The following is a 14,747-nucleotide window of genomic DNA, read 5'->3' as shown; positions in this document are numbered from 1 at the left end:
TTGCTAACACTGGCGAATGCCTTCATTAGAAAATGTTGCTAGGGGATGCCAAATCTCGCTCGCACTCACCAGCTCTCATATTTTGGATCCTCATTGGAGCAAAATTCGAATTTGCGGCATTTGGTCGAGTTTGATCAGAACTCCCCGTAAAAGAGTAACGTAGAGTGGCCAAAATTCTGCTAATTCAAAAATTAGAAGGTAATATTTCGCCCATCTCTTTATATTTCTTGTTCCAGAATACCGATCCTGTCTATCTATATTTGTACGAGTACCTGTAGGAATTTTTACTTCTGTGCATGGGTTCCTGAATGTTAGTTGAGCATGGGGCTCTGTTGGTTTGTGTACACAGGTGTCTGTTGGTCTACTTGCAAAGGCATCTGCATTTATCTTTGTGAAGGTGTGTTGCTATGCTTTTTTCTTGTGTGTCTATGCATTTTTTCTTGTCTGTATGGCCTACATGCTAACATTTTGACACTAGAAAAGGGAAATTTGGAAAAAAATCGGGGACTTAATTTTCCCACTGACCTACATTGAAGCCTGCCGATTTTAAAAAATCGGGAGTCTTCCGCCGGAATCGGGTTAGTTGAAATGTTTTTTTTATGGATGAATGTGTGTATGGCACTTTGTGTATATATGTTGATTTGTGTGCTTGAACACCTTTAAAATGTGTTGGCCTTTGTGCATTGGTGTCCGTTTGTATGTGTGTGTCCATATGTATCAATGTGAATCCATGACATCTGTGGGTGTAAGGTGTGTGTGTATGCAGTATACGAATGCAAATATATATTGACGTTATCAGTACTTGTTTAATCATGTCTGCAGTCTGTTTTTTTGTCTCAAACTCTCATGTCACTTCCAATTTACAGTTTAGACATTATTATTTTTTTTTATTGTGATGCCCCTTCACCGAAGTTCATCCTACACTAGTTTCGCAATTTGTAAACCTGTTTTTTAACCAGACAAAAGTAAATGAAAACACATGAACTTTCCTTGCACCTCTTAAACTGGCCGCTCCCTCCGCCCAGTAATCGGCTCCAATCTGAGCAGGGCGGAGTTAAACAAACCTGAAAGCCAATGCGCCCAGGCCCTCGAATCAGCAAAGTGACGGAACCGGATCTTCCGCTGTATCCGTCTCCCCGGGTGGGAGTTGGCTCAATTAACAGGTGGCCGGTGTGAACTCGTGCAAGCTTTATGTTTGGAGCCAGGTAAATATTTGCGCTGCGGCCAGAACAATGTTAAACTGTTTGCGTGAGTCTGCTCTGTGCTCTCCGAGTTTGGTACACCTCAGCAGTGCCACAGGGGATCGATGAATCATTCTTCAGACCTGAACTGGAGCGTTGACGATCTACCATGTGAGGGAAGAGCTCCAAATGCTGATGTGTCCTAATGCCGTGCATTCCCGTTAAATACAACAAAAAGGGGTTTGGATTTTCATAGGCCTCGATTCATCTACACAGATGTACCCCAAAGAGCCCTTTATAAATCAGCTGATAAGCGTAGTAAAATGTAAGCCCCCCCCCTGCAAAGTGCAATGAGGAGCCCCCTTCCGGACTTACTGCGGAGCTCTCAGGGCAAGGTACTGCCTTGAGTGGGGCCCCAGGAGCTCGGAGGCCGCCCGCCAACGGGGGTCTTTGTTACGCTACTGCTGGAGGTGGAGATACCTATTTCGGTCATTACCTCCACCTGCTTTCAGAAGAAGAAAAAATGTGTTTTTAACAGGTGTTTCACCGCCCCCTTCTTTTTTTCCCACACCCAGGAAAACGTCATATCTGGTGGGTGTACCCTCATCGTACCACTCTATCTGGCTCAAAGTGGCCCCCAAAGTGGGTCCCATGGGTATAGGATTAGCCTGCAATGTCTTTATGTCCTTAAGTTCTCAAAGCCCTAAGGGCTATCCCCTCAAAATGTTTGAACTTCGTAGATGTCAAGGTGTACACCTGCTTCTTCGCACCCTACACCTGTGGATTTTCCCCACTGTACGTTTGCTTTCCAGAGTAGACCACTTATAACTACTTCTTATAGGCCTAAAACAATGGGAAAAACTGGGTATGTTCCAGATCTTTATCAAAGCTGATATTTTGAGGGTATTATCAACATTTCCGCGACCACTGTATTGACATTTCCATGTTCTCACTCCCAGAAGGTAAACCAGCCAAAATCTGGCAAATTGCCGGATTTCTGGCTGCTGCACGAACAATTAGCGCCAATAAAAATCTGCAGATTCCAATTATGTTCAGTCCAATCAGTAGTTGACCTGAGGAAGTGACCTCTATTGGTCCACCTAAATGTCACATAAAATAATCTGACCTTATTGTATCCATGTGGATTAGAATCACAGACTAATACTAAACTATCATTAGGTGCTTTACCAAGCCATTCTCATTTTATGATAATAAATGCAGTTATTTAAAAAAAAAAATGTTTTTATTAATTTTTTTGCGTACAACAACCCGTATCTAACATTACATGTAACATTCCTCATTATGGAAACCATCACCACGTTCTAGAGTCACTTGGAGCAGTGGTCTCTCTCTTATCCACTGTCAGGAGTATCAGTTCCATGTCAATTGTCTCAATAACACAACATGCTGTCACCCCGCCCTTCCCACCCTCTGCCACCGGTGTGTTCCTCTACTAATTGTCTATCCAGCCTAGTCAACTAAGTCCTCCAACAGAGCATATCATAGTATCATTAATATGGGACAACCAAACCTCCGATCAAACCTCAATCCTAACTGCACCACAAGGCTGCACGAGGGGAACGCCTTCCAAACTCACATTTCAGGGCGATCCTATTTGTTCAGTCATGTCTGACTCTGTGTCCGTAGTCGCCTCAAGAGCTTGCAGCGATATAACCAATGCCTCCCATGCCCTTGCTGAGTCCAACGCTTTATCATTATTAGTTTGCTTTGCCTGTTGAAGCCGAACTGTACTCTCACTCACCGCCCATTTAATTAATTCCGCTTTCCATCTTTTTAAACTAGGTCCCCCTTGATTTCCAATGTGCCGTAATATCCCGCTTGGCCAACAACAACCCCAAATCCAAAAGCGTACTTGTTACCTTTGTTTTGGGGGTGTGCGGGAACCAATGCAACAGACAACTCCCCATATCTGCATTGATTTGCCGCTCTGTGACTTCACAGAGCAGGTCCACTACCTCCTCCCAATATGTACCCAGTTGCGGACAGCTCCACATCATGTGGCTGAACTCCGCCCCTTCCAATGTGCAACGGGGACACTGAGCAGCAACTACTTTAAAATACTTTTTAATCCTTGCAGGAGTAGGATATGCCCTGTGTAATGCATAAAAGTGAACTAGCTGAAATCTAGCATTTCTGGTACTCTTCCACGCTCTCTTGATTATTTGGGCCCAAGTTTTCTCTGGGATCTCCCTGCCTAAGTCTGCCTTCCATTTCCGTTGCAATTCCCCTCTCCCACCATGTGCCTGTATAAACAAGTAACTGCTTTAAAGGTCCCCACTGCCATCACTATGTATTGACATGCCATGGATGTTGCTGTATCGCTGAAACCAAGGCAGAATGCAATAGATAATCCCCATGTGGAAGACCATATCTGTCCTGCAAGGTCTGATAGGGCAATAGGGATCCGTCCTCATACAAATCCCCCAACACTTGCACTCCCAGTGGCTCCCACTCAGCCAATGCGGAACAATCCCCTCCATGTGGTAGCGCTGGGCACGTACCCAATGGTATCTCCGGAGCATATAGACGGGCAATTCCAGCTCTACGCTGGCTCCGATTCCAGCACAACCGCAGCGTCCATTCCTCATTGGTGAGTAACTCGAGACGCAACCGCTGCTGGAGCACTATAAAGGACAATACATGCCGCGATATCCACTTCCCCTTCGGGGTGTCAGGACCTCTGAAATCTAATGCCACCGCTTGGGTAAGCCATTGCAGTTGGGCTGCCAAATAATGGTACTCAAAGTCTGGCACCGCCAATCCCCCCTCTGCCCTTGGACGCATCATTGTGTCCAGCGCTACCCGCCGTCTCCCCGTTCGCCATAAGAAACACCCAACCAATGAGCGCAATTGTCTAAATTTAGACCCCAGCAACCAGATTGGCAGTGTCTAAAAATAGTACAACAGCCGGGGGAGCGCCACCACCTTTAAGAGGGCCACCCGACCAGCCACAGAAATCGGTAGCGTGCTCCAAAATTCTAAGTTACCTTAAAGCCCTCGCAATGCCATGCCTATGTTCCCCTCCACTAGATCGGCAGGCGAATGATAGTTGTTGGTTCCGGGGTAGGACAAACAACGAGATTCCCATCTAATTTCACCTATCTGAGCGGGACCGCACTCCGACGGGGCCACCGGAAACAAGCAAGTGTTTGCCCAGTTCACCCCCAATCCTGAAACCCCACCAAGTTATTACTGGATTTCTGCCGTAGCTATGTGCCACTAGAGGGTGGGTTCTGAGACCGCAATAGTTGCACACCATTCAAACCACTATACCTTGCGTATTTTTTAAAGCATGTCTGAGTGGGTGTTGGGGTGGAAACCAAGTGAGACGCACAGGGAGTGTGGCAGGGGATGCAGCAGGGTATATCACTGGTAAACACTGAAGCAGTCTTCAGCTACACAACAATGCCACACCCATCTGATCTGCTGTCAATGGAATTCCTCAGAGAGCAGGTTCAACTGACAGAAGGCTGTCTGTCTTTACCCGTTCAATGTACTTCATACAGAGCCATACATAGGAAACTAAAATCACACAATGACTTTCACCTAACATGAAACACATAGAGCCTTCAAAAGACACAAGAGACTAATCCTGCCCTGAAGTGAAACTGCAGTCAGTGAACGAGGGACCTTCTACTATAAGATTCATAAGGTTCATGCAGCTTAGATTTGTGTGTGTTTATAACCAAATGCTGCCTTTACCTATCACAAGACATATATGCCGTCTTTTAGCCAAACTGGACAAGTGTTCACTTCGTAGGAGACATGTTCATATTACACCCACGTCTAGATTACCGGCCAATGCTGACAAAATTCCCCACTACCAACTTCAGGTTTATTCAACTTTGTTCATGTTGACTAGAGCAGGCTTTTAGAACATTCTTTCCTGACACTCGCTCAATGGCACAAAGTTCGACAGCTGTTAAAAGCCCTTGACCAAGAGTAGTACAAAGAGCGTGTGTTGAGATCATGATCAGTGGTATATATGTTCCTGACATGGACTGGAGTAAGTGGTTCAGGTATAAACTAATTCTGGCCACTACTCTCTTGAAGTCCAGCTTGAAGGTGATAGTATCTATAACTCAGCAACAAAGGAGGAAACAAAGATGGCACCAGTATTTATCTGTTTATTTTTTAACATATTAGCATCCCAGTAGCTGTTTCTTTTGCCAGAGAAAGAATTATGGTTCTTACCCTGAAATATTCAGAAGCTGTGAAGATTACCACAATCCTCATATAGCATTAATAACTTCATCCGATTGAAATCCATCTGTAGCCCATCTTCTAGGAATTAGAATCCAGTGTACATTATAAGTGTACATATTAAACAAATTACCCGTTCATTAGCTCTAGACTTTAGAACTGTCCCTTGCTTTTGTAAGACTTTGTTCTACATTCAAATATTCTCCTTGATCTGAGTGTAGTACTTAAACCACTGGACTTTTGTCATCTGTACAACAGCTTGTCATCAAGTGATTCTAGTTGAGTGAGTAGCAGACCAGCAGCTTGTGGCAAACATGCCTCCTGCTGTAGACGCAGACAAATACCCCTGTCAGCTGAAGAAACAAACTTTAAGAAAACTTACATCTAAAGCTCAATTGAAAACCCTACGTGAAATTGGAGTTCATTTTGAAAAATGTGGAGGCTCAACTTTGGAACTCTGGCATTGGAGTAAACCTACATTGATCTGTGCTAAAGGGCCTGTGGTACAGAACATGCATAAAGCCTAGCGAACCCATTGGGAATGAACCAGACATACACAAGATTCCTTAGTTGGAGCAGCAATACAAAGATGCAACTTTGGTTAAGTTACGCTAATGTGCATTTGTACTATTTAAAAAACTGTTATGAAAATGTACTAAAATCTTGCTAAAAAGGATTTATTTATTTCTTGTGGTAATTAGTCCTATGGAACATACATTTTAAACCAAATTCTACTACTGAAAAAAGTTTAAATATCTACTCTTTCAAATACTATTTTCCAGGAATAATTCTGGTTCTTGCAAGGATCTGCATCATTGGCATGATAGCATTGATAGTGGATTTTGTTTAAAGTACTTATGGGCTCCTGGCATCTTTTCTCAAGGCAAACACAAGATGATGGACCGAGTGCTGTAACTTTTCAACCATTCACCCCCAGTCAAGAGATCTAGGTTTAATTCATTGTTCTTTTGCGCACTATGCCACCCTAGTTTGGACCCAGCCATTTGCAAATCAGTCTTGGCCCTACTCCTCATGGCAACAGTCCAGCTCAAACTGCCGAGCCAGGTTCTCCCTCGACTGGAAGCAAGCATCCTGGGACTGGTTTTGAGGTATCGCCCCTCATCAGCCAGGCTAGCTTGAATTCAGCGGCACAGCGAGCAAGTGACCCACGTCTCTGCATACCCTTGGCCACTTGGATAAAAATTACAAAACACAACAAGATGATGGAGGGAGTGCTGAAACTTTTCAACTACTCACCCCAAGTCACAAGATCTGGGTTTCATTCATTGTTCTTTTGCTCACTATGTCACCTCAGTTAGGACCCAGCCATATACAAATCAGTTGTGACCCTGCTCCTCATTGAAAGGGCAATTTATGATTGAATCACAAGTGTCTGTCTACAGCTGGAGCATGTCAACAATGCTTTAGAAATCTCTTTAGCTGCATGGAGTTCTGCTGCTTGCGTGTCTGCCTAATCTACAAAAACTTAGCACTGAATACCCACTCCAGGTTTAGGCTGACAGGTTACCAGGTTGAGCCTGATACCCACGTAATCGGTACAAAACTAAAGTGTTGAGGAGTATACCTATTCCTATAACGCATTGCACCTTCATTTCTCTGCACTCTGTACACACCATTCCAATTGACTCATTATCTATATTCCATACACACTCATTCTCATCACACCATTTTCTACAGTCTTTGTGCACTCTCAATCCCTGTAGCATTGTCACAGTCTCTATGGATATACTTTCATTACTCCATTCTTTACAGTCTGTACACACTCAATACCAAGGGTTGGTGCTTTGCTGCTGCTCTATTAAATTCACCAGCATCACTCTCTTCCAGGATGACAAGCAGCTTTGAAATTAAATCTTACTTTTTCTTGAACCAACCTAAAGACTGCAGTGTACCAACTAATGCTGTTATTTACTACAGAAAGTTTGTTTCTTCAGCTGTCGTAGATGTGTCCAAAGTTCACAACATGGTGTTTGACAGACAACTGTTCCTATAGTGCTAAATCACAGGTTGGAAAACAGGTAGGATGAGTTGACTGGATTCTTCCTTATTAGGAAAGGGTGCGCTCACACACCAGTGAGGGTCTCAAGCTTCATCATCAGGCTTAACTCCTTGTATGGTCGGCGCTGCAATACCCCATGAGCCCCCGAGAGGGTTCTTTGGCTGAGATCTTTCTCTAAGAAAGTGTGATGGTGAGTGAAGGGGTTTTGGGGGGGAGCGGGTGTGGTTCTGAATTAAAACAACCTGAGCATTACCTCAATGTTATATTTAATCCGGGACTCCCACAGTAGGGTTAAAAATAGACTTAGATTGTGAGCTTCTCGTAATGGAAAAAGGCAATCTACCAGTGTGTATGAGTCTGGGTCGACATGTTTCATGCCTCAGAAGTCCAGGAGGGATACATGACATTTCATCAAGGTCAAACAAAGGGGTGACAATCCCTACCCTAAATTAGGGTTACATGGTTGGATTTCGTGTCTAGTTGGGTATTCACTGATACCGCAAAACAAATGAAAGTGGGTTTCATAGGTAACTAATAGTCAAATGGCCTAAGGGGGTTTGAATTTCCAATCGGTAAAAGAAGAAAATGGATCAAAGCAGTGACCTGAGAAAGTTTCACTCCAACAGCCAAAAAGACTCCTACTAACAGGTGCAATCTTCTTTTCAGTTTTCAAAGCAACAGGCCACCAGCAGAACACCGAGGATAGGGAGAGGTGCCTCATTTATTAGGACCTGTATCGCGTAAGGCACACCTGACTTCTCAGGATATCTGCTCCAAACATACCATAAAAGGGAGGATAGAGGCTTTTAGGCCATACTGCCATGATATCACCCCATATTTATTTATTTATTTATTAATTGAATTTATTGAGCGCGACAGCTACCCATGAGGGTTTCCCGGCGCTAAGAGACAGATTTACAACATAAGGCAAAAGATTTAGAGATCGAAGAGCCAGGTCTTCACCGCTCTGCGAAATCGCATGTGACAGTTTTCCATCCGTATGGCCAAAGGAAGTGAGTTCCACAGTCTGGGTCCTAAGTTCGCAAAGGAACCACCGCCCATTCTGGTAAGTTTGAACTTTGGCACTTTGAAAAGATGATGGGATGAGGAACGAAGTGAGCGAGCTGGAAGGTAGGGGCTGACAAGGGCCTGAAGGTAGAGGGGGGCTGATCCAATTTTGATCTTATGCATAAAGCTCAAAGCTTTAAACTTTATCCGATTTTCACCACGAAGCCAATGCAGCTCTCTCAGGCGTTCTGTAATGTGGTCACGTTTGCGACAGCCACAGAGAAGCCAAGCTGCGGCATTTTGTACTAGCTGGAGGCGCCGTGTGACTGCCTTTGTGGACCCCAGATAGAGCACGTTGCCGTAATCTAATCTGGAGGTCACCAAGGTATTCACAACAGATCTCTGGGTGTTTTTGGGGAGTATCCAGAAGATTTTACGCAGCCATTGTAGAATGGTAAAACAGATGGCTGTGACTCTGTTGACCTGATCTTTCATGGATAGTCTCCTATCAATAATTACTCCCAGGTTTCGCACTTGTTCAGATGGAGTTGGAAGGGGACCCATGGTAGTGGGCCAATGTCTCAGGTTCCAGAGGTCGGGTTTGTTGCCAAGGATCAGGACCTCAGTCTTTCCGCCGTTTAACTTGAGTAAGTTGCAGTTCATCCATTCAGATATTTTGCTGAGTCCTGTTTGCAAAGGGGAAGGAGCCATGGGATCAATTTTAGAAAGTGAAAAAACAATTTGTGAATCGTCAGCATAAGAATAAAGGTTTAAACCAGAACATTGTGCAACGTAAGCCAAAGGTGTGGCATATAAATTAAAAAGAAGAGGGCTAAGAATATCCCCCTGGGGTATCCCATGGGGGGAGGAGTAGCTCCTAGAGGAGGATGACTTAGAAAAAATTTGAAAGGTACGGTCAGACAAGAAGGATGCGAGCCAATCAAGTCAAGTCAAGTCATAAAAATTTGTATAGCGCACTACATACCCAGAGGGTTTCAAGGCGCTTAGGAAGGGGAGGAGGATTATTTGTCAAATATCCACGTTTTAAGCTGCTTTCTGAACGCTAGGTGGTTCTGGGTGAGGCGAAGGTAAGCGGGGAGTGAGTTCCATGTTTTAGCAGCCAGGTATGAAAAGGATCTGCCTCCCATGGTGGTCTTGTTGATGCGGGGTACAGTGGCGAGGGCTTGGCTGGAAGAACGTAGTTGGCGGGAGGGGGTGTAGAAGGATAGTCGAGAGTTGAGGCAATCTGGGCCGATGTCGTAGAGTGATTTGTGTGCGTGGGTAAGCAGTCGGAAAGTGATCCTCTTATTGACGGGTAGCCAGTGGAGGTCTTTAAGGTGACCAGAAATGTGTTCGTTGCGTGGGATGTCAAGTATGAGCCTGGCTGAGGCGTTTTGGATTCGTTGGAGTTTCTTCTGGAGTTTAGCGGTGGTACCTGCGTAGAGGGTGTTTCCGTAGTCCAGTCGGCTCGTGACCAGAGCGTGGGTGACTGTTTTCCTTGTTTCGGAGGGGATCCAGCGAAATGTTTTTCTGAGCATGCGAAGAATGTTGAAGCAGGAAGTGGATACGGCGTTGACTTGTCTGTTCATTGAGAGTGAAGAATCCAGGATGACGCCAAGGTTCCGTGCGTGGTCTGTCGGGATGGGTGCTTTTCCGAGGGCTTCCGGCCACCAGGAGTCGTCCCAAGCAGAGGGGGATGTACCTAAGATGAGGACTTCTGTTTTGTCTGAGTTCAGTTTCAGACGGCTTTGTTTCATCCATTCGGCAACTTCTTTCATTCCTTCGTGTAGGTTAGTTTTGGCGGTGTTGGGGTCTTTGGTGAGAGATAGGATCAGTTGGGTGTCATCCGCGTAGGAGATGATGTTGAGGTTGTGTTGTCGTGCGATGGCCGCGAGGGGGCTCATGTAAACGTTGAAGAGGGTGGGACTGAGTGAGGATCCTTGTGGTACGCCACAGATGACTTCAGTGGCCTCGGACTTGAATGGTGGGAGGCGGACTCTCTGTGTTCTTCCGGAGAGGAAGGAGGTTGCTGCATCACTGGGTTCGAAACATAATCTGGTGTTTAAATGTAATAGAGATTTGTCTCAAAACCACTGCTGTAGTCCTTCAAAAAGGAGCAATATCTTCATCGACTGGCTAAAACATACTACTAAATCATGGATAAAGTCGCAGAGACCCCAAGGGCCAGATGTAGGTCGCCCAATACCGGTATGTAACGGCTGAAATTACCGAACTTTGGCCGTTACCGACCGGTATTTGGCTTTTGAGATGTAGGTGGCATGATTCCTGGATACAGTATTTTACCGAATCGGTAGTTTAAGGAATCGGTAAATTACCGAATTCTTAACATACCGATTTGGTAAATTACAGAATCCGTAATGTAGGGAGCACTCGAGTTAGTGCATTCCTGAGTTAAGGATTCGTTATTTACCATCAACTGCAAGTTGGTGGTAAATATCGAAAACCTTTGAAAAAGCAATTATTTTGATTTTACAACAGTGCGATGTGACAGACATACATGCCCTTAAGGCATGTATGTGTTCCACATGTGCACCCCAAGCACTATGCACCCCATCCACATGTGCACCCATGCACTATTCAGGGGTGCAACAGGGTGTCAATGTGACACCCTGCCACCCTTGAAAATGTTCCCCCTATTACAAATTCGGTATTTACCAAATCAGTAATACTGAATGGCTTCCCATTCATTCCCACAGGAATGAATGGGAATTACCGAATCGGTAAATACCAATTCTTAATTACCGAATCCTACTGATTTGGTAAAATTTACAGAATAATTATCTACATCCCATTTACCTATTTTTAAATACCAAATCTGTAAAATTCGGTATTTAAGAATAGGTAAATTGAGATTACCTACATCTGGCCCCAAGGCTTTTATTTGAGGTTGTTCTTTAAAAAAAATCTCAGGAATAGCGCACCATCCTAGGTCTTCAGGCGCTCAATATGTACATCAAACAGGAAAGGTTTAGGGTGGTCACCTTTCTCAACATTGTTTAGTCCTCGTTTATGGCATGACTTAGTTATTGGGGGTCTTACCACCAGCCAGCTGAGGTGAATGGCTCCAGTACTCTATCGAGTTAACAGAATACCTCCCACCTTATTTAGATGTATACGCGATACACAGAAGACCGCTGCGATAATCTGTGCTGGTGATGTTCCCTCCATAGCCATCCTCACAGTGTAGTCCTGCCGAGCCACTTTGGATGTTTTGGTTGGGCTGGTGGTGTTCTGTCGGCAGAGTGAACATGAGGGGCAACCGTGGTGGTGGGGAGACAGGTAAGTGACATTTTATTTTTTCCATATAGCCCATATATTTTGAGTGTGGGCCCATATGTGTATGTAGGTTATGTGTAGTGACCTCATGCTGTACAATCTGCACTGCACCCCGCCTATATACACACCCCATGCACTGTATACGCGGGCACACCATGTAGACTTACTTTTGAGTCCGTCAAAATAGGGTGGCAGTCTGTCACGTTCAAGGTGCCCTAGGACAGGGGGGACGTGGACATTAGCCTATGCCCCAAAAAAAGGTGAGATTTCTTCCCTTTCCACCAAAGCAAAGTAGGACGGATTCCCATCGGAATTTCCTCTTAAACAAGCCAGAACCAAATACCAACTATGGGAATCCTGGCTGGAGTCCCGCTGCCGCCTGCTGCAGCCCACCTGCCAAAGTGACTGGGAGCGAAGTCCTGGTGGAGTCTGCAGGACTGCGGTGGTCTTCTCTCCCATTGAACTCCAGCATCTAAATTGGACAGACAAGCCACCAGATAGGTGGGCGGGAAGACCGCTAAGAAATCCCACTCCTTCGCAGTCCTGCCAAGATCTAAATCAGTCCCTTTGTCCTTCAACAGTGGGAAGTTCATGACTTCTATGAACATGAAGGATACATATATCCTCATCTGTACCATCGAATTACCTCTCTTTCACTGCATATGGCCATCCCTACCAGTCCTGGAGGCTAACCTTTGGCCTCGTCCATGAGCATTCACCACATGCCTATTCCAGGTAGCAGCCTCCCTTCGACATAGAGGTGTATGGGTGTTCCTTTCCATGAATGACTTGCATCTGAAAGCTTTCCAGAAAGAACAGGCATCTTGGGTGGTCCCCACTATGGCTGCTACTCATATTGGTCCTCACCCTCCCTGAAATAAAATCCATTCGCCTTTCCAGCTAACAAGCACTATTCTTAAGAGCTTGGCTGTGCATGGACCCTGTGAAGATTCCTCTTACGAGCTAGAAGAAAGGCTTAAAGCTCTAGCTCAGGATTTACTTTGCGGAAAATTACAATCCGAGAAATACAAGGTCCTGCTAAAAATGATGGTATCCTGCATTCCTTTGACCCACAATTTCATCTTGGGATGTGAACAATCCAAAAACTGTTGTCTTTTTGTGGCAACAGTCAGAAGACCAGTGCAGCAAATGTGTTTGGGTCACAGGGAAGGATATGCAACCAGTGTAAGGCAGCATTCTCATTTTCACACCACATAATGAAACTCCACTACATACCACTCCGCAACACAAAATACCATTCCAGATGATTACACTCCATGACACACAATCCCACTCCACATAATTCCAGTACACACTAAATAACACATCATTACTATCCACATAACTCCACTGCACACCATGCCACACAATTCCATTGCACAAATCCACTCCACACCACACAATCCCACAACTAACAATTCCAATCCAACCCACAAAATTCCACTCCATACCATATACATGCTCTCGACACCATAACACATAAGTAAAAGACATTATCAAGTTAATCGTCAATAGCTCTAACTCTCACAAAAGTGAGCCATATTGGAACTGCCGATGCTTGTTTAATCTTTCCAGTGGTACCAAAAAGAAAGGGAAACCAGGAAGACCTCTAGGTATTTTTATTCATTCAATACCCATACATAAAGAAATATGTAAGTGCCCACTCCACCAAGCAAGGTTGAGCCCATCTTGGTTTCTAGGATATAAGCTCCGCCAACGATTTACAGATTTTTGTCCTGAGGAACCCTTAAAGGAACACATCATTTAATGTACAGATGATACTTCATACCAGCGAGTCGAAACAAATACAAAGAGAACTCTTAAATGTGCAGGCAGTATTGCTGGGGTAACAATGGCCTACCCAGGGCTTTAAGTGGGCCGGGTCTCAAGGGGTCTGAGCACCGGGAGTTTTTTAAAAGAGGCCTCGAAACGGGTCTCTATAGGTCTCTGTTTTGAGCCCTGGCAAAGACGGTTCGTTTTTTTTCAGACTGCAGAGACAGCAGTTTACTGTCACTGCAGTCCGGAAAAAAGTGCCAGGGCACAAAACAGCCCCATAGAGACCAGTTTCGAGACAAGCACATCGATGTGCGCTGCCCACACTGCTCACTTCTCACTAATGGAGAAGTTTCGGCAACGTCATGCCAGGTGAGCATTGTGGGGGAAGGGAAATCCTTTAGAGAGTGTCATTTTCTCTCTGGATTTCTCTTCTTTTTCTGAAACGCAAGAGCAGCAACATTGTGCTAGGGTGACGAGGGCTTTAATTGGAAGCTTTTTCAATATTATATGTAACAAGATATAGTTGCAGCTTATTTCTCTTATGCAACTAATAACCATTGACAAAGCCAATAGTCCTTACTTGTTGTAGGTATGATGTTACTTATTGTATCACGTATCTGGATGCAATGACAGAAACAGCAAAATACAAGTTGGGCGGCACACTATACTAAACAAAGATTTCTAGTGCAAGTGTTTAAAAGCCACGCCCCTAATAAGTGGCCACGCCCCTTTGAGAGACCCCCTAGTTTTTTCATCCCACTTAAAGCCCTGGGCCTACCTCACATATAGCAGTGTGGTAAACAGTTAAGGAATGTTGGATTATAAATAAGGACATCACCTGAGGGACTATCAGACCACTGAATAGCCGACAACTCAATGTGTATAAAGTTACAAATGCATACTATTGAGTAGGATCAAAGTTGATGATTGCTTTTATAGTGAATGGGGTAACCTCACCAATATAATATAGTGGGTCACCTTACTGAAGGGACTTAGTTAATGCATGGAAATCTTAAACCCATAGTAGCCCAATTTGTATCCACATCGTGCCACCACCCTAACATAACACCAACATTGGCTTTCAAAATGTGTCAATTAGTGATGATGGAAATACTGACATATGTACTAAAGATCAAACTAAGCTCTATGGTTTTTATTACATGCATGACTATGAATCTCGTTTAGAAGTGAGCAGTTATGGGAAATTTACCGCTAATCGGAATATTCCACATCTCCCAAAT

The 14,747-nt window shown here is 44.5% G+C and overlaps 1 long non-coding RNA gene across 1 annotated transcript in view; it reads left to right on the top strand.

Moving 5' to 3' along the window:
• Positions 1-1,030: 1,030 nt before the first annotated feature.
• LOC147689085 (uncharacterized) overlaps positions 1,031-14,747 on the top strand; it is a 63,848-nt gene continuing 50,131 nt past the window's right edge. The window contains exon 1 of the long non-coding RNA XR_015300590.1: positions 1,031-1,205. This is a non-coding gene — a long non-coding RNA (uncharacterized LOC147689085). The remainder of the gene's footprint in view (positions 1,206-14,747) is intronic.

The sequence above is a fragment of the Lissotriton vulgaris genome, chromosome 10 (genome assembly GCF_964263255.1).
Source record: "Lissotriton vulgaris chromosome 10, aLisVul1.2, whole genome shotgun sequence".
Classification (NCBI taxonomy): domain Eukaryota; kingdom Metazoa; phylum Chordata; class Amphibia; order Caudata; family Salamandridae; genus Lissotriton; species Lissotriton vulgaris.
The sequence above is the reverse complement of the archived record's forward strand: the minus strand, read 5'-3'. Positions and strand labels throughout refer to the sequence as shown.